The sequence below is a fragment of the Doryrhamphus excisus genome, chromosome 7 (genome assembly GCF_030265055.1).
Source record: "Doryrhamphus excisus isolate RoL2022-K1 chromosome 7, RoL_Dexc_1.0, whole genome shotgun sequence".
NCBI classification, from domain to species: domain Eukaryota; kingdom Metazoa; phylum Chordata; class Actinopteri; order Syngnathiformes; family Syngnathidae; genus Doryrhamphus; species Doryrhamphus excisus.
Window position 1 is genome coordinate 4,944,426 of NC_080472.1, and position 24,301 is coordinate 4,968,726.

General features: G+C 48.2%; 1 protein-coding gene across 7 annotated transcripts in view; it reads right to left on the reverse strand.

The window, feature by feature from the left end:
- The window catches only part of znf536 (zinc finger protein 536), a 290,819-nt gene that overhangs the window by 159,088 nt on the left and 107,430 nt on the right, over nucleotides 1-24,301 (reverse strand). For 6 of the 7 annotated variants that reach the window (XM_058078806.1, XM_058078805.1, XM_058078810.1 and 3 more), the window contains one exon: nucleotides 7,260-7,317. The gene's annotated coding sequence lies outside the window, so the exon portion shown is untranslated. Of the gene's footprint in view, nucleotides 1-6,093; nucleotides 7,239-7,259; nucleotides 7,318-24,301 lie in introns of those variants that run through there. The other variant, XM_058078811.1, reaches the window with a different exon arrangement.

Genomic DNA, 24,301 nt, shown 5'->3' on the forward strand with positions numbered 1-24,301 from the left:
TTTTTTTTTTAAAGGCCGTGCTTGGGAACAGGATTGTTTCTTGACAAAGTGGTCCCCACTCCACAATGAGCACCTTTCACACGCACACAGCGACCGCCTTCACCGCCTCCGAGGGAGACGGATTTCACATATCAATCAAAGGAGGGTCGGGGGGGAGGGGGGGACGGCCGGGGCGGGTGGCCCTTCACAGGCCATCAACACTTTGCAAGCGACTTAATGCGTCCGTTCCTCCAAACGCTGCCATGGAACGCTGGAGAACATCTCCAACGAGTGGGCGCTCTCTTTAAATACGGAAATTTGCTTGTGTGCAGGTGACGGCTTAATGGGCGCGCTCGTGCGTGCGTGCATGTGTGTGTGCACCACACCAGCGCCACCCACTGTGGTGACCTAGCACCCCCGCTAATCATGCTGGGAAATAATAGCACGTCCGAGTGGACAGCCCAGATAAGGAGCCCATAATCAATGGCGTCTTTTAAATATAGCGGCTAACTTCTACAGCGGCCGTACTAATGGACGCACACCCTGGGGGCAGGGTGGGGGGGAGTGGGGGCACGCACCTCTTGATCAATGCCTGGATCGATGAGAGGTTGGGCTGGAGTCCTTAGTTGTCCCTGAATCTTCATCCTTCATCTTAGCGAGACATTTTGGACAAAGTTTCCGGCTTTGTGGGGATGACCGGGGTCCAAATTTGTGTCCGGGATGTCAAAGGTTGACGTCCTGGTTTTCCTTGTTTTTCAGGAAACTGAGCGGCAGTAGCCCACCCCCCTTCCTATGAGGTTGACGTGTGGACGGCTTTTGGAATTTAGTGTTGCCACAGAAGGCCAAAGAAAAAGCTAAACATGTGATCGGAACAAGTCCTCGACTCATGCCGGGTTACGTCCAGTAAAATTGGGGCAACGGTTCAAATTCCCAACTTCTTGTGACTTTACAAGTGTGACTTTACATTCATTCATTTTCTACCGCTTTTTCCTCACGAGGGTCGCGGGGGGTGCTGGAGCCTATCCCAGCTGTCTTCGGGCGAGAGGCGGGGTACACCCTGGACTGGTGGCCAGCCAATCACAGGGCACATATAGACAAACAACCATTCACACTCACATTCATACCTATGGACAATTTGGAGTCGGCAATTAACCTAGCATGTTTTTGGAATGTGGGAGGAAACCGGAGTACCCGGAGAAAACCCACGCATGCACGGGGAGAACATGCAAACTCCACACAGAGATGGCCAAGGGTGGAATTGAACCCTGGTCTCCTAGCTGTGAGGTCTGCGCGCTAACCACTCGACCGTACAAGGCACATTTTTCTGGGAAATGTTGGTCATATTCCAGAAGTTAACAAGCATTTGAGCTCAGTAGTATTTAGCAATACAAGACTTTAGACATCGGAAGGATGGTCCACAAAGGAATACTTGGAATGGACTGAAATGATCAGACTAACTCCTGGTATTCCGTAATCAAAATATGGTCACCCGTTCATGGTGAAGTTTGCTGTGGAAGATCTTGACTGACCTCAGGCCTTTTTATGAACTATGGGAACATTTTGGAGAACATTGTTCTCCATACAGGGCGGCACGGCGGTCTAGTGGTTAGCGCGCAGACCTCACAGCTAGGAAACCAGGGTTCAATTCCACCCTTGGCCATCTCTGTGTGGAGTTTGCATGTTCTTCCCGTGCATGCGTGGGTTTTCTCCGGGTACTCCGGTTTCCTCCCACATTCCAAAAAACATGCTAGGTTAATTGACGACTGGTATGAATGTGAGTGTGAATGGTTGTTTGTCTATATGTGCCCTGTGATTGGCTGGCCACCAGTCCAGGGTGTACACCGCCTCTCGCCCGAAGACAGCTGGGATAGGCTCCAGCACCCCCCACGACGCTCGTGAGGAAAAAGCGGTAGAAAATGAATGAATGAATGTTCTCCATACGGAAACTGGGGTGTAGGAAAACTGAGGTTTGACGACAATAGAGTAGTAAAGACAGTGTATGATATGCTGGACATGCAGTACTTCTTCCTGTTGTCAATGCAAAGATTCTACTGTGTGTGTGTGTGTGCTATTTTTATCCGGGATGCAGTGAAAGTGTGGAATTGGGGACAAGGCAGCCTTGCACCGGGCCGTGACACAGACTTATGTTAACGCTAATTAGATCATGATAATAGCTTTAGGGCCCCAGTGATCAATGCCAGAGGTCTTTGGAGATGAACTTTCCTTAAGTTTCTCTCTCACTCACACACACACACACACACACACACACACACACACACTGTAAACAGTTTTCTATCGGAATGGATGTCAAAAGGAGCTAGCATGGTTGCTAACTCCCAGCATATAAATGGGATTCCCTGCATGTCAAGACCAGTAGTGGTCTGGTCTGTAGTGGACCATCACAGTGGGATCATGACTGTGATGGTCCACTACAGACCAGACCAGAGATGGACCAGAACCACATTAAAAGACTGGATGGTCATGTGACTCATCTGGAGGGATGCATCTCCAACTAGAACTTATATTGAAGAATATCACTTTGGAATTATGACGGGGGGGGGGGGGGGGGGGGGGGTCAAAAGCAACAGTGTTCTTGTGCTCATCAACAATGCCACAAAATGTGAGGATTGGTTGAGAATCGTGGCTGGTTGAGTAGAAGACACAACGAGTCGACGTTTGATTCCCTTCTAAGAACTCTGCTTGGCCCAGGCTAGTCTTTGATAACAGCTACACCGTTAATCCCGGGTTACGTAACAATCAAAATGGGAAGGATTCGTGCTCCGACACCGAGTAATCATCGAGTAGGTTCGGGGTGATCAGTGCGACCTTGGAGGCCAGCGACTTCACGCATATTTGAAATGGAATCCAAATCCAAATCCACATCAATCCAGTCCTGACTTGGTCCTGTTAAGATCTGCAAAGTGGAGACTCGGAACCTAAGACCAAAGATTGCTGAAAAGCTAAGTGGTCCCCTTTGTGGACCAGGTCTATGTGGACCAATTCATCTTCAAGTCCTGGTCAGCAGTGTTAGCTTAGGGAAACAGGAATAATATAACGGGAATGAAGTCAAAATATAAGTCATAATAAGAACATTTACAAATATTATTGAAGCAAAAATGGCGGGAAAGGACTGAAATTGATACGCTATTTCCCTCGTATGGCAAAGTTTGATTCCCGTCTTAGCACATGTACATGTGTTGCTAGGAAATAACATACTAGCATAGCATCATTAGCCTTGAAGGAAAGGCTTTACTATTCTTGCATGTCAAATAAACGTGCAGGGAACGGTTCCTTTCACTTCCGGTTTCGCCGGCAACACCTTGTGTCGACATAAGCGGTCAGGTGGCGACATAACCGGCCTCCACAGTAGTGCGCTTCCCGATAGGTTCCGACGATGCGCAGTCAGGCAAGTCTATCGACGAAAGCGATGCGTCCACGGCCAGCCAGCCAGCGAACGAGCCAGCGAGCACAGCGACAAATGAAGCGTTGACGCGTTTGAAGATAAAAGACAGGCGAGACAAGATGGCCTCCTCCCGCTCGGCGACATCCATCTCTCGCCACCACCTTGAGGGCATCTTTAAGCTGAGGAATTTAGCCATTACGTGGCATTAACCTCATTAGAAAACACTCTTTAGCTCCTCCAAGATAAAATTGATTTACAGCTGCCATTTCCAGCGCCGCTCTCGATCAATGCTTAAACTATCCCTTTTATGGCCCGTGCACGCCGCTGCTCTTTTCCCCCGCTCGTCCTTAACTGCTCTTTAATTTCAGCCCCCCCCCACCCCCCACTTTCCTGTGCTATCGCCGTGCCAACCGTGAAGTCACGCAGGGCTTTTCTGTCTTGGGTCCTCCGCCATCAACTCCACGTCCAGAGAGCGCAGAGGAGGAAGTCCAACGAGTCCTTGAAGCAATTAAACGCTAACCGGCGTTGTTGTGATCGGCCACCCACACGAGCGCAGCTGACCGCGCCGGGTTTTTGTATCCCTGAGATATTTAGGAATGTGATGAGCAGCTGCACATGCACGGCTGTGTTTAAAAAACAGATTTGGGGAGGGATTACGCTTATTATGGCCTGGATCACACAGACGGGAGTGAGGGGGTTGTGTTTGGGGCCTCGTTGCTATGGAAAACTTGGACCGCCCGAGACGGGAAGAGTGGCCGGGAGGACACTTTGTGGTTGGTGGTGGCCAAGGTCAAATGTCACACCGTCAAAGCCAGAAAACCGGTCCAGAACAGCAGATACCGAACAGCAAATAATTCCAATGGACAGTAGAACCGGAAAGCAAACGGTTCCAGGATGCTTGATGGAACAAGGCAGCGTCCATCCAGGTCATCCAGGCGCTCTGAGGGCCACTAGACTGCTCATCTGATCAGTTCTTGCTCAACCACTAGCTAGTCAGCTCTAGTCTCTAGACAAGAAGTTCTAGTCTGACGAGTTGGTGGAGGATCTAAAGCAGGGGTCTCAAACACGCGGCACTAGTTTGAGGCCCCCGTCTTGATATGAAAGTTTAATGTTAGTGCGGCCCGCGCAAGTTTGATATGGATGCTGTATGGTATCATGTACCCAGAAAAAATTATTACGTTTGATTAATGTTCATGTTAAAGGTTAAATAACTGTTAATAGTTATCCTCCCTATCTGTGTGGAAGTGGTAAGTTTTTGGCTATTTAAGTTTAAAGGAAATAACTTGAAGGCTACCGTTTAGGTCGCTAGCTCTCTAGTTTGCGAGTTAGCATGTGTCTCAAGACCCTGCAGTTGCGCAATATGTTGTAAATAAAAAGAGTATAAATGTGACTATAGTCGTGTTTTGTCATGTCTACAGGGCTCTAATAATGCTTTGTTCATTTTAATCTGAAAAAAATAATTATTTCTACCCACCAACTTTATGTGGTTTCTTAAGTTTTTATTATTTGCCGTTTTATTATTATTATTATATTTATTTATTACAGATTGATTGATTTTCTTTATTCTTGATTTGTTTATTTATTTTTCATCTTATTTTGTGTAGAAAAATAAAAAGTAAGATATTTGAGAACAGTGGAATGTTTTATCAGAGCTTTTATTGTAGAAAATTGGAACCAAAGCGAAGTTTTTTTAAATTTTTTTGTTTTTAATAAATGCGTTTTTTGTTTTTTTTTGGAAAACCTGATGCGGCCCAGTCTTACCCAGACCCGAGCTCCAGTGGCCCCCAAGTAAATTGAGTTTGAGACCCCTGATCTACAGTATTGATCCTGGAAAGGTCAAGGTTTTTGTGGTGCAAACCGACAGTCGATGCTATGATGCTATGGATGATATCATGCTAGCCTGATTTGTTGGTTTTTAAACAAAGTTGGGCCAAAAAAGTTCAGTGTTTAAATGAAAGCAAGCAAAGTAAAAAGAGCGAGATGATGAAGCTCCACGGAGCATGACATTTCGGGTCGGTGGGCAAACATCGGCGCTGACAGCTCGGGTTCAAGCGGACGTTTAAAGAAAACACCAAACTTGAGATTTCTTTGACAAATCAATAGGAAGGTTTCAGCCCTTCGTCTTGCCCGCCTCCGTCTCCGCCTCCTTCGGTCGGGAAGCATCGATCCGCTCGAATGGAGCGACATCAGCCCGGGGATCAGGTGACACCCCGCCCTCCCCACCGCCCCTCCCCTCTCTTCAGCTCGCTTTTGACACATCAATAAAATATGTGGCCTTTTTGACTCCCATTCTCACACCGAGCTGCCGGGAGACGCCCGGCAGTGGAAAGCCGGCCTCCACGCCACGCCACCAGCATTCCCAAAACCCCGGCTAAAACTCACTCAACTTTCCCGGCATCCGTAAGAGTGACGTGGCCGAGCTCGAGCAGGAACGTCGCCGCAAAAAATAATGTGAACGTTAAATTATTCAGTCCTTTTGGTCCGTGACGCCACACGCCAACACAGACATCAATCCTCCCACTCGCCTCGCTGACTTATGGAGCTCCAGATTTAGCCCGGGAACACTTTTGTTTTTTTCAATATCAACTGGGATAAATAGTCGCCCGGGCGCTCGGCACATGAGCGCGAGCTGCTCATCCGCACCTCGGCGAGAAGTTCCATAAAGAACGACACACACATTTCCACGTCTGGACTACAAATAGCTGACTAACCTCTGGTCCCGGCTGGGAAACATGGCCGCCTCCACTGGCCTGAGGGCTTTCCAAGACCCGAACGTCTCCGGAGCTCTTTCATGTGAAGCCCCCACCCCCAAAAGTCTTTCACACACACACACACACACACACACACCTATGTTACATAAGCAGGTCTGAGCAGCGCACAGCTTCTGGGCCCCGAGTCTGGACCGGCTTACAGACAGACGGAGTAACCCCTCGGTGACCAGCGGCTAATGAGCTTAAGCAGGAATTATGTCTTGATATGACCGCCACTTCTCCTACTGTAGATACCGCCATGCCGATCCGTGAGGACACCCCATGGTGGAATCTTCTCCTCATGAACTGCTGCACCCAAATGTGTCAAAACATTTAGCATGCTAAGAGGACATTTAGCATGCTAATTGTACCAAATGCTCAGTGACGACAATTAATCACACCTGAAACGTTGGCGTCATTACAGCGGCTGCTCGGAACATGTGCCCGAATACAGTACACCTTGCCGGGCATCCTGGTAGGAGTACTGTGCTAGTAGTCACGTTGTCATATTCCATGAGGACTAATCATCCAGTCCTTCTTAACTCCTGGTGTGCTCTAACTAACTCTAACTAACTCTAAGTCGGCCTTGAGTAGCAGAAAGTCCTTGGTTAGCAAAAAAATGTCCTGACTTAAAGATATAGTTCAGTCCTTCTTAACTCCTGGTGTGCTCTAACTAACTCTAAGTCGGCCTTGAGTAGCAGAAAGTCCTTGGTTAGCAAAAAAAAATGTCCTGACTTAAAGATATAGTTCAGTCCTTCTTAACTCCTGGTGTGCTCTAACTAACTCTAACTAAGTCGGCCTTGAGTAGCAGAAAGTCCTTGGTTAGCAAAAAAAAATGTCCTGACTTAAAGATATAGTCTAGTCCTTCTTAACTCCTGGTGTGCTCTAACTAACTCTAACTCTAACTAACTCGGCCTTGAGTAACAGAAAGTCCTTGGTTAGCAAAAAAGATGTCCTGACTTAAAGATAATTCTTTCATGAGCGTGTGTACACGTGACGGAATGTCATCATCACCCCACACACACAGCTGCTGCCCCCCCTCCCACCGTTCCTGTAAAGCCCTGAGTCAACTCTGACGGGATGGGGGCGGCGGGGTGGGTACGGGTAGGTCACATGACCGTACTTACCCTGGTTAAGCCTCGCTGGGCTTCAGCTCCACTCGTGGTCGCCGCTGGTCACAGAATCCTGGAAGAAACCAAAAGAAACTTTTACTTTCATTCGCCGCCTGATGCCCCCCCCCCCCCTTTCCACCTCCCCCCCTCGCATCCCCAGCAAAGGGGGGGTTCCCTCCGTTACAGAGGAGGAAGGTGAATCGACCGCTGCAGAAAAAGCCCGCAAGCGCTAAACTCTTCATCATCCTGCTGCTCCTGAAATATTTAAGAATTTCACACGCACTTTGCCAATAAATGTGATCCAGCGGCATGGCTGTTGCATGCTGGGAAAACACCAGTGAAAACCATTACAGGTCACTTTATTAGGTACGCCTTCCAAGGACTGCAATACAGACTTTCACTTTAGATTCAGCTGAGTTTGGACTTCCTACCTTGAAAAATGGTGATGGACTCATTATATTTGTTATTATTTTAGTTGCATTTGTACTGTACCAAAGTACTTGCCAGTATATGTATATCTACTAAATGTATGTATTACACGTGTATTTAGTAGCTAGTGGTAGCTAGCTAGCTAGCTAGCTAGCTAGTAGCTAGCTAGTGAGTTAGTGAATAATCAAAGGTTCATGTTTTCCCTTCCATGGCAGCCATGACACCAAAATACAAAAAGCAACACAAATACAAAATATAACAGATGACAAAATACGCAGAAAAGCGTCTGGCGCGGACAGCCACCATCTTTCTTCCCGGGTCACGTGACCATGCTGCACATCCTCACGCCATGAAACAACATTTTGACACCTCTTTTCTGTGTTTTTTTTATGACTTCCTGCCTGGTTTTAATCAGACTTTCCTCCGTGTTGCTGACTCAGACAGAAACACCCGCTTGGCTTTATCTGCTCCCAAAAAGAATAGAAATCTTCGTGGAGGTTTGCTGACGCCGCTTTGGGGATCCTTTCGGGACTGAAGGAGAGCGGACATATTTCAAAGTGGAAAAAGTGTTTTTTAAAGTGGTTTGGTGAGGACGTCCCCCCGTGCCGGGAACAAGACCACCAAAGACGTCCTCCAGAAGATTCTATTGTTTTGTTTGTCTTCTTGTACATATTTTGGATTAGACCCCGCCCCTTTTTGCCGCTCTCTGACACACACACACACACACACACACACACACACACACGCTGGGATAAGTCAAAAGGAAATTGATGCCCATGTTTTGTCGGACCACCTGTTCATCCTGGATACAAGGCACAGAGCGCAGGAAGGGTTAACACGTTTTATGGGCGGGCGCCAGGACTGTGTGTGTGTGCTGCCACCGCCCCGTCTCAAACGTGCCCCAAGAGTGGCAGACTGGCTCAGGCTGGGGTTGAGGGGGTTGACGGGGGTCTCCAACCTGCTGCAAGACACCCCCCCACCCCTCCCCTCCACACACACACACACACACACACACACGAGGGCCCTCAGACGGCAACCCTACCCTCAACCTTTGACCCCATATCAATGAAGTGTTCTTGACCCCTTTTCCGACCCCCAAACCTCTTGTGAACCCCGGAGGATGGCTACTGTTTGTTGGGGGGAAAAAAAACAAGCAAACACACAATGTGTCCATATACGTGTCCATGTGTGTCTAATGCTAGATGATACTGTGTACACCAGGGGTCTCAAACTCAATTTACCTGGGGGCCACCGGAGCTAGGTTCTGGGTGAAGCCGGGCCGCATCAGGTTTTCAAAAAAAAACCCCAAATGCATTTATTAAAAACTGGAAAAAAAATCAATAAAAAAAAACTACCTTCAATGCTTTTGCTTCTGCTATACCCTACACTTTTTCAGTGCTTTGGTTCCGGTTTTCCACACCAAAATATCTGATAAAACATTCCACTGTTCTCAAATATCTTCATTTTTATTTTTCTATACACAAAATAAGATAAAAATAAATAAATAAACAAATTAAGAATAAAGACAATAAATCAATCAATCAGTAATAAATAAGTAAAATAATAATAAAACGTAAGAAACCACATACAGTTGGTAGAGAAATTATTTTTTTCAGATTCAAACGTACAGTATTAACAGTTATTTAACCTTTAACGTGAACATTAATGAAACTTCATAATTTTACCCAATTAGCAAGTTAGCATCGTACTCAGTTCCATCTGGGAGCAGCGTCGTAACTTTAACAACATGTTTGATGAGATGCTTTATCTTGACGTGGATTTTCCGTTTTATTCCAAATAATTTCCTGCAATTTATTTGTACCCAGCGTCATAAGCCTTTAGCTTCATTGCTAATCCAAAGCAAAACAGGGCGGGGTAACAGTATGGGCGGGGCAAAATCATGTTAATTGTGTCCGGTGTGCACACAGCTTTAAGCTGTCATTTCAACATTAAACTTTGGTATCGAGGTGGGGGCCTCAAACTAGCGTCTCGCGGGCCACATTTGGCCCACGGGCTGCGAGTTTGAGACCCCTGGTGTACACTATGTAAGTTGGCTCCTTCCACCTTGCCTGCCCACATGGCCACGTCAGGGCGGAGGGTCAAACCCTCAGTAATAGCAAGCTACTAACTAAGGCTGCTAACCGCCTTTTGCCGTACTTTTCCGTATCAAAGTATCAAAACGCTAGGTTGAAGTACGGGAGTGTCAAACACAGCTAGCCCCGCCTTTGTGCATGCATGAATCCAATATCCTGACGTGTGATGAAAACTTAAACACACAAAATCCTGGAAAAAGGAAGCAAGGACATGTTCAAGTGTTTTTTCTTCCCAGCCCTAATTTTAGGGCTGGGAAAAAAATGAGGCATTAATGCGGCTTGGTCCATCGTCGTTAAGAATCTGGTGAAGGCAATTAACCCATCTGCAGGGCAAAGTGGCTCAAGATCCCTCCAACGTGTGACTTTTTTGGATTGTTGCCCATCATTCACGATCCTTCCGTCAGACATGACAGGAAGTTATTCATGTTATCAGGAATGTAGCCGTTAGCTTACAACACGGATGGAAGACCTTCCCAATCACGCGCATTCATTAGCTGCCTCGTTTTACCGGTTTTCATATCTTTAGAAAGACGTGTGTTCATGTCTCACATAAGGATTTTTTGAAATAACATTCCCAAAAAGTCCACTTTTCCATGTAGGAAGTACGCTACTTTCAAATTAAAAGTCCACAATAAACACAAAGCACAAAGTCAGTCAGGTTTATTAGTCTCTTTTGAAACGTGATTAAAATAATTAATACTTGTTAATCACGATTAACAACGATTAATCACGGCTACATTTTTCACCGTGTGAGAGCGCGAGTTTGAAACCCATCCCAACGCGGATGCAAAATGAAACGTGGTCAAGCAGCTAACAAAGCAAGCGCCTTCTGTTGGGAGGGGGGGAAGGGGTTGGGGGGGCGAAGGCGGGGTGGCAACAGCCATCTTGTCTCTCAAAAAGGAAAGGCGAGAAAAGTATTTTAAGGGGGCAATGAATTTCACGGCGCTGAATAGGATGTTGCTACATGTTTTACTAAAGGAAATATAATGGCGCACTATTATTAGATCACATTAATCACGCGTGTGCCAACGGCGGTGACAGGCGCGCTGAAAAGGATTGAAAACGCTGGTAATGGATATAAATTACCCATTGTGTGATAAAAGGATTTCCCCCTCCCGCGCTAAGAAGGTAAAAAGGAATAAAAACACTTGCAGAGCCACTAAAGGCGAGGTGTACATATTTGCATGGTGCACGGGGGTCCTTGGCGTGCACGTGCGCGTGCACGTGTAATAAAAGAGGGTTATCAGCGCAGGATTAAAATTTTAAAGAAATCAGATAGTGACAGCGAGGCCTCGGCGACGGAGGAGAGGAAAGGATTAAAAACAGATGAAATTGGTTTGTAGTGATGGAGATGAAAGGACCGGGGGCGCGAGGGGCGGGGCCGGGGGGGGTGTGTGTGATTTTGACGGAGGTCTGTCGGGCTTTTGGCACGGCGATAATGAGTCACATCTCCCGTGCGCCGTTATTTATGGCCGACTTGGCTGGCAAACAAAAGATCAATAATTTTGAGCAAATCTAATGTTGTCCTCGCCGCTAATGCGCTCGTCCATCACATCTGTCTCCTCCGCCAGGAGATGGACTCATTCTGTGTTTATTTGGAGATCAAATGCAATTATACGGCACGGCTCTAATAACGCACGTCGCCGTGTGCGCGCCAGCCGGGATCGTGCCCATGCATATGGATAAAGAAATATGGCCACGCACGTGCAAATGATAATATATGTATCGGATGGGCGTCGGCTTTCCGCATCAATCTTCATTCCGGGCTCAGACCTCGTGGTTGAAATATGACGGGTGTCAACGGCGCCCCCCCCTCTTCTCCCCGCCCCCGCCGCACAGGAGGCACTCAAACATCCGTCAAGGCGTGGCGGCGACGTGTTGGCCTGCAGCGTGCGGCGGTGACAAGACAGCAGATCCTTCACTGACAACTAGCCCTGGGTGAGACACTTCCCAGCCACCTGAACTCAATCAGGCGCCGCCGCCATCGCACCTTTCCTTCACGCCGCTCGCCAGGCCCGCTTGATTTATCTCACGCGGCCGCGACACGCCTCACGTTTGGCGTCGGCCGCTGAGCAGCTGCTCGTTTAGGAAGCCCCTGCCCGACTCTTGTTAAGGCGGGAAAAAAAGTTCTTTTCCTGTCCGCCTTCCCGCGTGCCCGGCGCGAGTCGGCAGGTTTGGCACGGGCGGACAAAGCGCGCCTCTCGCCAAGGCTCCTGCGCGGCGGCAGGTGTAAGGTGCTAAGCTCCTTCCCTTTCTCCCCGGGCGAGGTGTGAGGAGCAGGACAATGACACACAAAGGTCACCTGGCCCACAACATCCCACCCGCCGGGGAGCTGCCGCCCTGCCCGACGCACCCCCGAGGCAACGAATTCAAAGTGGCTGCTCAGTCCAAATGCTTCTACAACCAAAAGCCACAAAGGCTGCGAGGAGTTGGACATTTCTTCCCAAGATACAGCAGGGAAAGCTGGAATATCAGCCTGGAGCCTGGAGTTCCACGCAAGAGTTCACCTGGTGGAGTAAGTTGGGGGAACGGGTCCCCAATATTGCTCTGATATAAACAAACAAGCGAGTATCGGATTACATCAGCATCTGAAACACTTTGGAAGAAGCTGATTAAAGATGTCAAGGGAGTTGGGAGCCAAGAAGAAGCTCGGTGAGAGACTCCACAAATCACCTTCGCTGTGGAACTGCATGCATGAAGAATGATCGTGAAGAAGGTCAGGGAGCAGCCCAGGATGAAGATGGGTAAAGATGTCAAGGGAGTTGGGAGCCAAGGGAGAAGCTCGGTGAGAGACTCCACAAATCACCCTCGTTGTGGAACTCCTTGCATGAACAATGATCGTGAGGAAGGCCAGGGAGCAGCCCAGGAAGAAGCTGGTTAAAGATGTTAAGGGAGTTGGGAGCCAAGCGAGAAGCTCGGTGAGAAACTCCACAAATCACCTTCGCTGTGGAACTGCATGCATGAAGAATGATTGTGAAGAAGGTCAGGGAGCAGCCCAGGAAGAAGCTGGTTAAAAATGTTAAGGGAGTTGGGAGCCAAGCGAAAAGCTCGGTGAGAGACTCCACAAATCGCCCTCGGTGTGGAACTCCATGCTTGAAGAATGATCGCGAGGAAGATCAGGGAGCAGCCCAGGAAAACAAGGAACAAGCTGGTTCATGATATCAAGAGAGTTGGGAGCACGGTCACCAGGAACAGCATGAGTAGGGATTTCCACCCCAATTCCAAGAGTAGACTGGTCTGAACGTTTGACATGACAATGGAATGTTTGACATCAAGCGGAGACAACTCCATCCCAGCTGTCACGCATGGAGGCGCAAACATTCTTGTCCAACACTTACTTCCCTCCGTGTGCTAAAAATGCCTTGCCAAAGGTGCTGCATAAGAAGGCAGCGCATCGTAATGACGGGCGAGGATGAGGAACATATTGTAGAGCAGGCAGGTCAGCACCTCGGCACTTGAGGTAATAAAGCCTCGACATAAGGTGAGAGCGGGGAGGTGCACCCCCCCGACCCGCTGCGACCTTTAAAGCTAATTCTCTTCCTCCCCGAAGAAGCCGTACGAGGACGCCGCTAAAGGTCGGTGGGCCGTGAGGTCGCCAACGACACGCTAGCAAGACTGTATCGGCGCCTGCTCTTCTGGACTTGTATGCAAATGAGATCGTCTGCATCGTTTGCATATTTGGATACTTGGGCTTTGACGCTGTTAGCACCTTGACCTCCTGATGGCGCCATCAGGGGCAACAGGACCGAATTGAAACAAAACGCAACAACGTCGGGGGCCTTCCCGGGTCGCAAGGAAATCCTCCGATCGGTTTAATCCGCTCCCGCCCGGCGAATCGCAGCCTGCCTATCTCGTCTGTCTGGGGCCGCGACGGCGGCCCGCAGGATCCCGCCGCTCCAAAAGAGCGGTGTCAAAGACGTCGGCACGCGCGCGACGTCTCCCTCCGCCGCCGCTGTCATGTTCCCGCTGCCGCCGTCGCTCGTCTCTTTTTCCTTCCTTCCCCCCCCTCGAGCGCCGCGGAGTGTCATTTTTTAAACACACATATCAGAGCGGCGTGAAGGCGGAGCTCGACAGATGTTTGGCGCTCGCATTGATGCGCTATTCCATTTCAATGCGAGTGTCAAAAGGTACAAAATGAGAGATCACAGCCGAGTGGATGAATCCTTAAAGGACTTCTCTTCCAATCAGCTGCGTCACCGCACGGATTCTGGCAGCATTTCAAAGCTTTGTCATTCCTCTTTGCAGCTGCATCCCGGCGCTCCTAATCTGGCTCCCTGTCAGTTATTCATGTTCCCCGGGAACCACGAGCCGCCCGTCTCCGCCGCCAGCCAGCCGTCACCGCGCACTTTTATTCAAAAATACATGAAGGAGCGGAATCAAGCAGGGAATATTAAAAGGCCAGATAAGGGAAGCGGCGCCTTCGTGAAGTCGAGTGATTCATGTGCTCTTCACGCGCACTCTGACCTCGCCGCTTTATCAGCCCATTTCCCCCGGACGATAGCGCACCTGCCGCCGCTGAATTACCGCGGTCAGAGGTCGAGTGGCCGACGAGGGGGGTGGGGGGGCCGGGAATTAAATGTGAGTCGGTTTGAAAAGTGAAGAGACATTGGACCATCAACCAGGGTGCCCAAAGGGCGGCCCCCGGGGGCACCTGTTCTTTCTTTATGGACACATTTGTAATATAGAATTCCCAAAAGAACTGCAAAAATTACAAAATCAGCATAAAGGCAAAATATTATACAAACAAAGTTGTAATTTTACAAGAATAATGTCACTTTAGTAGCGTAAGAAAAAAAAAATTGTAATTTTTGGAATATGAAGTGGTGGAAAAAGTTGTAATAGTTTGGCAAAATATTACCAGAAAAAAAAATTCCAAGAAGAAATAGAAATAGTTGGAAATGTTGCCATTTTTAAGGAAAATAAACATGCATCATTTGAGGCCTGGAGTTTGATGCCGGTGATCAGATGCTAAATTCCGGCGTCAACGTGGATCCCTGCGTCCTTAAGTGGAAAAAAAAAAGCTGGGCACAAACTAAGTACACACTGTAAACAGTGTACTTATTGAAGTGTACTGAAGTACGGACACTGAAGGTAATAAACTCCAACATCATTTTGTCCGACTTTCACATTGCGGCGGCGGAACAAAGCAACGCTTATTCGTGAACGTTTTCCGCTTCCGAGCGGTAGTGCGCCAAAGAAAAGGAAAGCCGTAAGCATGAAAGGGAAAATAAACATCATAAGAAGCTCGGGGAGGAGGAAATGCCAACCAACATCGGATACTCTTTCGGTCCCGACCGCTCGACTGTTGCAGCCATCACTGAGGATAAAGATGGCGGTTATCTTTGAATCGTCGTCGCTAGCATGTGACAGACAGTGTGGGTTTATTGTCTGAGTGGAGTTTCCATGTTCTCCCAGTACATCCCTGAAATATGCCTGTTGGCTTAGCTAACAGGCTGTTAGCTTAGCTAACAGACTGTTAGCTTATCATCCATAGGCATTTTGACCAAAGCCTATCCCAGCTGGGATAGGCTCAAGCATACCCCTGCGGCATAAAACATAGACGGATGAGCGCAGTCATGTTATTATAACATTGAAATCATAACATAAAAAATAGCTAGCATAGCCAATCATTTTTAATAAGGCTCCAACGGAGCGAGACTATCCGCACTGTGCAGGTGAGCAAATTAAGTGCTCCTTTTTCTCCTGCCAGTGACGGTAAAGACACCTCATGAAACGCCAGCATGTGGCGTTTGAAAAGTCCAAAGGTTTGCACACTGGCTGCTCGGAGCGGGTGCCCGAATACAGTGCACCTCGCTGGGCCACAGCAGGTGGCTCCTCCCCTCGTTACTCTGCTTCTCCTGGTAGTAGCGATGTACTAGTAGCCGTGTTATGATATTCCCACTACGCTTCCATCCACATTGAAAGCAGAAAGTTACTGGTGTTGGTACCAGTTTGGGAAAAAAATCGGAGTAGTAGCATTTTGATAACAAGGGGGGGACGCGTGGAGATACTGGAGCCCCCAAAAGGCCAATAAATAATAAATAAATAACCAACACAGTTTATCCTCTTGGAGCAAATTCCCAAAATTTTCCTACGTTTCCTCATTTAGCGTCCATGTTTGGCACAAGGCAGAAGCCAAGTTAAGGAAGAAGTAATACCATGTAGTACATCCACAGCTGACTGGAACCGGATTACATGAATATGTGGAACGTCGTAAAAGGCTGGAGCACGATGCCTAAAAACAAGTTCTAATCCCAAAGAGCCGACTGTTGCGTTCCGTGTATGATTTTTTTTTTGTCTCCCCCGGTGAGGCTTCCCCCCGCCGGGGTCCAGATTGCACGGGGCCGGCCGGGGCCTGTCAGGAGCGGTGGCGAAGGGAGGGGTCCCCCCATGAGGAGTCACAGCCTCCATTTAGCTTCCCGCTTCCCGTGCAAACGAGCGCAGGGCCCCCGCGTTAGCGTGTTAGCGTGCTAGCGACGGCTGGCAAGAACTCAATTTCCAGCCTCTCTTTTGTATCCAAGGCTGCTGCTGCCTTGCCCTGACCCCCCCAAACACCCCCCCCCCCCCAAACACACACTCCTCCTTGCTTGTGCCTTCAACAACACAACAGTAGAGTCGTTAGGACCCTCTCTTCATTACTTCAAAAAAGCAATCATTAGACACCAGAGTATATACGTAATTAGAAAATCACTTCCTTTGCAATCCCGGCTAAGTAGTTTACATACTGTAATTACAGGGACAAAATCAATTTTTAATCATTTCACTGATTGGCCTCATCAGCTCAGTAGGAACATTGTATCCTGCTTGTTGTGCGAGCGCAACATCTGGGCTAAAACAATTAGCCTTTTGTGTAGCACGCCCGCCGTCGCCGCTGCCACGCACAACGCCTCGCTGCCACTTTGTGCGCGTCTGCACTCATCTCCGCCTTCCTTTGGACCCGCCAGCGGCGCCATCCTCCCACTGGCTGCCCTTGCCTGGGAGTGGCGGTGCGGCGTGGAGCTTTGTGAATCAATATGCTATAATAAGCCCAGAGGAGGTGGCAGCAAAAACAACATATTGCTCTTTTTAACACCTCCTCATTTTTATCCTGCCCGATATCGCCTCCTTACCGCGCTCACTTTGGGAGGCGACGCTCGCACTTCTCCGCGACAGACGCTAAAAAAATAGGAAAAAAATAGGAATCCCGGCTCGTGTCCTGGTGCGCTTCACCCTTCACCGGCTAATAAAATGCTTTGTATTCTCGTCTGAGAGCGGCCGATCGATCAACATTAGTCTCAACTCTCCCTCACTTTGAAAACTCAGGAAATCAGATTTCAAGTGGAGAGTGGGGGTGGGGGTCGCGGGTGGAAGGGGAAAAGAAATCGGTTAATGCATTGATCGCTCGGCCTCTATGCAAATCACATTTGCCTCCACTTTTTGGCCGATCGATGGCATTAATTAACGGCTTCATTTTAGCGCTACCCCGCCATCCTCTTCCGACGCCGCCCCCTTCGGACCGTCGTGGCGCTGAGCACGGAGCCCACGGGGCGGAAATTCGGGGAATTCAATTTCACCCCGAGCAAACACCGGCAGGACATCCTGCACGTAGCGTTGATTTATGACGTTCCGCATTTACAGTTTGGGAGCCTACTTCCTGTCTACGCTGCCCATCCAAATATTCAGATTATGTTAGCTTGTCATCAAAGCTAACTTCCGCCATGTGACGGCGATGGGTCGGTGACATCATCGGTTTCAAAATGGGGCGTATTTACTGGAAACGACAAGTTGGCGTTTTCAGATTTTCCCACTCTGGAAGTTGTTTTCGGAAACTACTGTTTCAGGATCCCCCGAAGGCTGAAACCATGTTTGTTTCTGCTACGCCAACCACCGCTTATGTCGACGCCAGTCAGCCAGTCGGAGGGGTGGCAGCTTAAGTTGTCACTTGGAACCTTACGACTTCCTGCTGGTCAACTGATAGCATCTTGCCAACTGCCAACTTTAGTCCACGCCCCTCCAACTGGCTGACTCATGTTGACATAATTGGTGGTCGACATAAGCGGTGGTCGACCGAAACCGAAAACCGAAACCAAAACTAGCCACCATTGCTTGCACATTCAGCGGCTATCAACACAGAAAACGCTGGTTTGTTGTTCGCAGTTCTCCAAAAACGTTTCTGCTACGCCAACTACCGCTTATGTTGACGCCAGTCAGCCAGTCGGAAGGGTGGCAGCTTAAGTTGTCACTTGGCTTCTCTGGTTAGCATGGAACCTTACGACTTCCTGCTGTTTTGCCGTTTCAACTGATAGCATCTTGCCAACTGCCAATTTTAGTCCACGCCCCTCCAACTGGCTGACTCATGTCGACATAAGCGGTGGTCGACATAAGCGGTGGTCGACATAAGCAGTGGTCAACATAAGCGGTGGTCAACCAAAACCGAAACCCAAAACCAAAACTAGCCACCATTGCTTGCACATTCAGGGGCTATCAACACAGAAAACGCTGGTTTGTTGTTCGCAGTTCTCCAAAAACGATGACATCACCGACCTGTCGCGGTCACATGACCAGCAGAGGTCTGTGACGACAAGCCAACATAATATCTGAAAGTTTCAACGGACGTGACTCACCCCTTGATATTTTGTTAGCTTACTAAACGACTCGCAGAAGTAATTCAACTTTGTCCTAGGAAGTCCTAGATGAGCCTTGGAATACGCAAGATGGCGGACTTATGCGTCACCTAAAGTGCTTTCCGCGACCAATCAGCAAGGGCGATCCAACAGAAGCCAAGTGTTACCGACGGTGCCTCACAGGGAAGCTAACAGACAGAATAACGGCATGCTATGTTGATAAATAATAAACACAATCAACACAATCTAGTAGCTGCCCCCCTTCCCCCACAGATAAATTGCAGACCTGTGGGAACCACTGCTACTATATTAGTTTGCTAACTATACTAGCGTCTGCATGCTAACCAGCCCGGCGAGGGGGAGGGATGAATAATATACATTTATTGAAATCATTATTAGTCCCAAAATGCTCTTTAGTGATTTGCTTTGAAGAACGCGTGTGTGGGGGTTGGGGGGGGTGATGGGACGGTTGGCGAGGGAGTTTATAGGAGGGGAAGGGGGGGGGCTGCTGCGGTTGGCGGTGGGTTGTTGCGGGGGGCCCGCTTGCTCATTTGGAGAGCTTTTCCAATTATACAATTAGTCAGGAATGTAGGCCAGCGGCCTCGGAGCTCCTCCTGCTCCTGACCCCGGATAACAAGTTCCCTCGCTCACTTTCTATTTATCTTCTTCTTCTCGTTGTCTCTGGGCGGCCCAAACAGCCAGACGAGCCAGGAGTAAATTAACGTGCGAGGACATTTACAGCAAAACCGGTGTCAGCCCCCCCCCCCCAGGAGGTGCGTGAAGCGGTCCTCGGGCGGACAAACGGCGCCGCCCTTTGTGGTGGGACTTGCGTGTCAGAGACCATGGAAGCACTCGGCGGCGTTAATAGATCAAGTCGGAGGTCAGCTCGTCTCTGGTTAAAGACTGCGTGATGTGTTCAAGAGCTCCCAGCATGCCCCAAAAGTCTATTAGTTGTTGCTCTCAACACGCACAATATCAACCCCCGAGCGCCCGAACCCCCGACCTTCGTTGTGAGGAACACACCGATAGCATCAATCGCTTTACGACAGACGAGGAATTGGTTCGTAATTAACACGTTCCCTTTGCTCTGCCAAGCACGCATGTTACCTACTGATCACGTCTACCTTTGTACGCCTCCAATTGGTGCAGTCATAAACGCATCTGCTACCAACCAGACCTGCTACCAATCAAACATAACTGATATGCTACCAATCAAACCTATCTGCTACCATTCAAATATATCTGCTACCAACCATGCCTGCTACCATTCAAACATATTTGCTACCAAACATGCCTGCTACCAATCAAAAGTGCTACCAACCATGCCTTCTACCTGTCAAACAAAACTGCTAAGCTACCAATCAAACATAACTGCTACCAACCATGCCTGCTACCCATCAAAAGTGCTACCAACAAGACCTGCTACCAATCAAACATATCTGATATGCTACCAATCAAACATATCTGCTACCATTCAAATATATCTGCGACCAACCAGGCCTGCTACCAAACAAACATAACTGCTACCAATCAAAAGTGCTACCAACCATGCCTTCTACCTGTCAAACATAACTGCTACCAACCATGCCTGCTACCTAATAAACATAACTGCTAAGCTACCAATAAAACATATCTGCTACCAACCCTGCCTACTACCTATCAAAAGTGCTACCAACCAGGCCTGCTACCTATCAAACATAACTGATATGCTACCAATCAAACATATCTTCTACCATTCAAATATATCTGCGACCAACCAGGCCTGCTACCTATCAAACATAACCGCTAAGCTACCAATCAAATGTAACTGCTACCAACCATGCCTGCTACCTATCAAACATAACTGATATGCTACCAATCAAACAAATTTGCTACCAACCATGCCTGCTACCATTCAAACATATTTGCTACCAAACATGCCTTGTACCTATCAAAAGTGCTACCAACCAGGCCTGCTACCAATGAAACACATCTTCTACCAAACATGGCTTCAAGATAACAAAGATGGCTACTGCCTTTAACCCCCAGAAAATAATGACAATGACAATACCTGCTACCTGCCGGCCATGATTGCTAAAGAGCACGCCTGCTACCAACAAAACACACTTGGAACCTAGCAACAACACACCTGCCTCCATCCATGCCTGCTGCCTTCCAAGAATGCTAGTTACTGACTAAACGGTTGCCTACTCACAAGACACACCTGCTACCACCCTAACACACTTGGTACTTAGCAACCACGCTATCAGAATATGGCTGCCACCAACCAAAAACACCTGCTACCAAGCAGACACGCCTGCCCGACAAAGCCTAATACTTTCCTGTCGTGATGCTTTCAAAGACACCTGCCACCTGCAAACTTTCCAAGAACGCTTGCAACCACACAACTCTGCTAGCTACGGAACACGCGTAGCAAGATGGCTGCTACCATGGAACCATCTGCTCGCTACCTACTAAAGGAGCCTGCTACCTACGTACAAAACAGCCTATACTACGGATAGAACATGCTGGCTAGCAACCACGCTGGCTACCTATAGCACATGTTTATACTGGTGACACATCACACGTTAGCAAGAGAACACGCCGCCACATAGCATGGCGCTCTGCCTTTATTAGGAAGCAACAACAGCCGCCAAGTGCCATCTGTTGGCATGCGGATTTCGTGTAATCTCTCTATACTGATTACAACCACGACGACACAAACCTCTTAAATAATTATCCCGCCATGTAAAAAAAGCGGCAAATAATTATAATCATTAACTCCCACCAAGTCTGCCACTCCTCCCGCAAATGAAGGCTGTCAGAGAGGGAGATAAAGAGTTTTGTTCTGCTGGGATGCCAATCATGTCTTATTTATACCCGCCGGGCCGAGCACCGCAAACTGAGCATGGCGACGCTCAAGAGGCCGCCCCGCCATACTATTGACCCTCTCCGGGTGACGGCGTCCCGGTGGTCTCCTTTTGGAGGATCTGCTTTCGGACGGCCGGACAAGGACCAATCCAGTCTAGGTTCAGCCAGATTGGAAACGTTCAGGCAGACGGGAAGGGGGTGGAGTTTGTTTAAAATAAATGTGTGCTTGATATTTTTATCGTAAAAGTGATGCAATGATGCAGATGGATGATTCACGGATCACGTATGTCCGCCACACACAGCGCTTCGTTTCCTCTGACTGCAAAAAACTTGTGACGTCCATGCAATTTTCATTCCAAACATTAGTACTGCCAATCCTACCTACCACCTACCAAACATTAGTACTACCAATCCCACCTGCCACCTACCAAACATTAGTACTACCAATCCTACCCTACCACCTACCAAACATTAGTACTACCAATCCTACCCTACCACCTACCAAACATTAGTACTACCAATCACACCTACCACACATTAGTACTACCAATCCCACCTACCACCTGCCAAACATTAGTACTACCAATCCCACCTACCACCTGCCAAACATTAGTACTACCAATCCCACCGGCCACCTACCAAACATGAGTACTACCAATCCCGCCTACCACCTACCAAACATGAGTACTACCAATCCCGCCTACGACCTACCAAACATTAGTACTACCAATCCCACCAAAGACCTACCAAACATTAGTACTACCAATCCCACCTGATACCTACCAAACATTAGTACTACCAATCCCACCTGATACCTACCAAACATTAGTACTCCCAATCACACCTCCCACCTACCAAACATTAGTACTACCAATCACAGATGCTACCTACCAAACATTAGTACTACCAATCACAGATGCTACCTACCAAACATTAGTACTACCAATCACAGATGCTACATACCAAACATTAGTACTACCAATCCCACCAAAGACCTACCAAACATTAGTACTACCAATCCCACCTGATACCTACCAAACATTAGTACTACCAATCCCACCTGATACCTACCAAACATTAGTACTACCAATCCCACCTGATACCTACCAAACATTAGTACTCCCAATCACACCTACCACCTACCAAACATTAGTACTACCAATCACAGATGCTACATACCAAACATTAGTACTACCAATCACAGATGCTACCTACCAAACATTAGTACTACCAATCACAGATGCTACATACCAAACATTAGTACTACCAATCCCACCTACCACACATTAGTATTACCAATCCCGCCTGCTACCTACCAAACATTAGTACTCCCAATCACACCTACCACCTACCAAACATTAGTACTACCAATCACAGATGCTACATACCAAACATTAGTACTACCAATCACAGATGCTACCTACCAAACATTAGTACTACCAATCACAGATGCTACATACCAAACATTAGTACTACCAATCCCACCTACCACACATTAGTATTACCAATCCCGCCTGCTACCTACCAAACATTAGTACTACCAATCACACCTACCAAACATTAGTACTACCAATCACACCTACCACCTACAAAACATTAGTACTACCAATCACAGATGCTACATACCAAACATTAGTACTACCAATCCCACCTGATACCTACCAAACATTAGTACTACCAATCCCACCTGATACCTACCAAACATTAGTACTCCCAATCACACCTACCACCTACCAAACATTAGTACTACCAATCCCACCTGATACCTACCAAACATTAGTACTAGCAATCCCACCAGATACCTACCAAACATTAGTACTACCAATCCCATATGCTACCTACCAAACATTAGTATGACCAATCCCATATGCTACCTACCAAACATTAGTACTACCTACCAAACATTAGTACTACCTACCAAACATGAGTACTACCAACCAAACATGAGTACTGCCAACCAAACATGAGTACTGCCAACCAAACATTAGTACTGCCTACCAAACAGTGTCTGTGCCATCATCCAGGACTGCTACCAACCGAACATTAGTACGCTAACATCAGTACGCAAGCATGCTAACATCTTGACCTGGTTTTAGGATTTCCATCAGACAGTGGTTAGCTTCCGTTGGCACTGGTGCGAATCCTCCATGCGACCTCAAACGTCGCTCTGGAGTTCATTTCTACTTCCTTTATTTCCTGTGGGGAAAATCCTTTTGACCTGTGGCGTGGTACAAATTGTGTTCCACTGTTGAGGTTAGGGTGGAGTTCTATTTTTAGCTCCTGTTAAATTGAATCCCTTTACAGCCGCGGAGCCTTTTCGGCGAGCGCGTCTTTGGAAGTTTGTGGAGGTCCGTTCTTAAAAAGAACAGAACACCCTCACCGCCATCTTTGTCCCAAACTCCCTGTGGTTCTTATTTGCTCGAGTCGGACGACATTCCGGCCCGAGGGAGATGCTTGAGAATCAGATCTAAATGCAACTTCATGTTCGACCCCCCCCTCCGTCAGCGTGTGCGTTGGCCCTTCTTCCAAGATGTGGCACATACCTCCGGAATGACTCACGCCTTGAATCCAAGTCAAACTCTAACAACAACGCCGGCGTTGTCTTTGTCAAGCTGCGGTATTCCCAGCACTAGTGTGGGAGCACGCCACATCGCCACAACTCCACCGCGCCACCACGCTTCCTCCTGGCAATCAAGGAAGAGCCGGCCTCTGAAAGGGTTAACAAATGTGGACAGCTGCTGAGTTCTTTGGAATGATGATGATTTTTAACATGGCCGCTGCTTCCCAGTGAACGCTACACCACACCGATTTTCCCAGCTCGCAGGGAAAAGGTTTCCATCGATTAGTACTTTACCAGGGATCGATATTCACAAACCGGCTGGAACATCCGCCCTCGCTCGTCTCTCCGCTCATCAGCATGGAGGAGCGCTTCTCATCCGACGACACACGAGGACGCCGTGTGGCCCAAGCACGGCGCTCCGGGTGCTGATGTTACCACGCCGTCCCGACACGGCAATACTGCAAGTACTGCAGTACAACAACTTTAGTATACACTAGTATATCCTAGTATCAACCTGGGGAC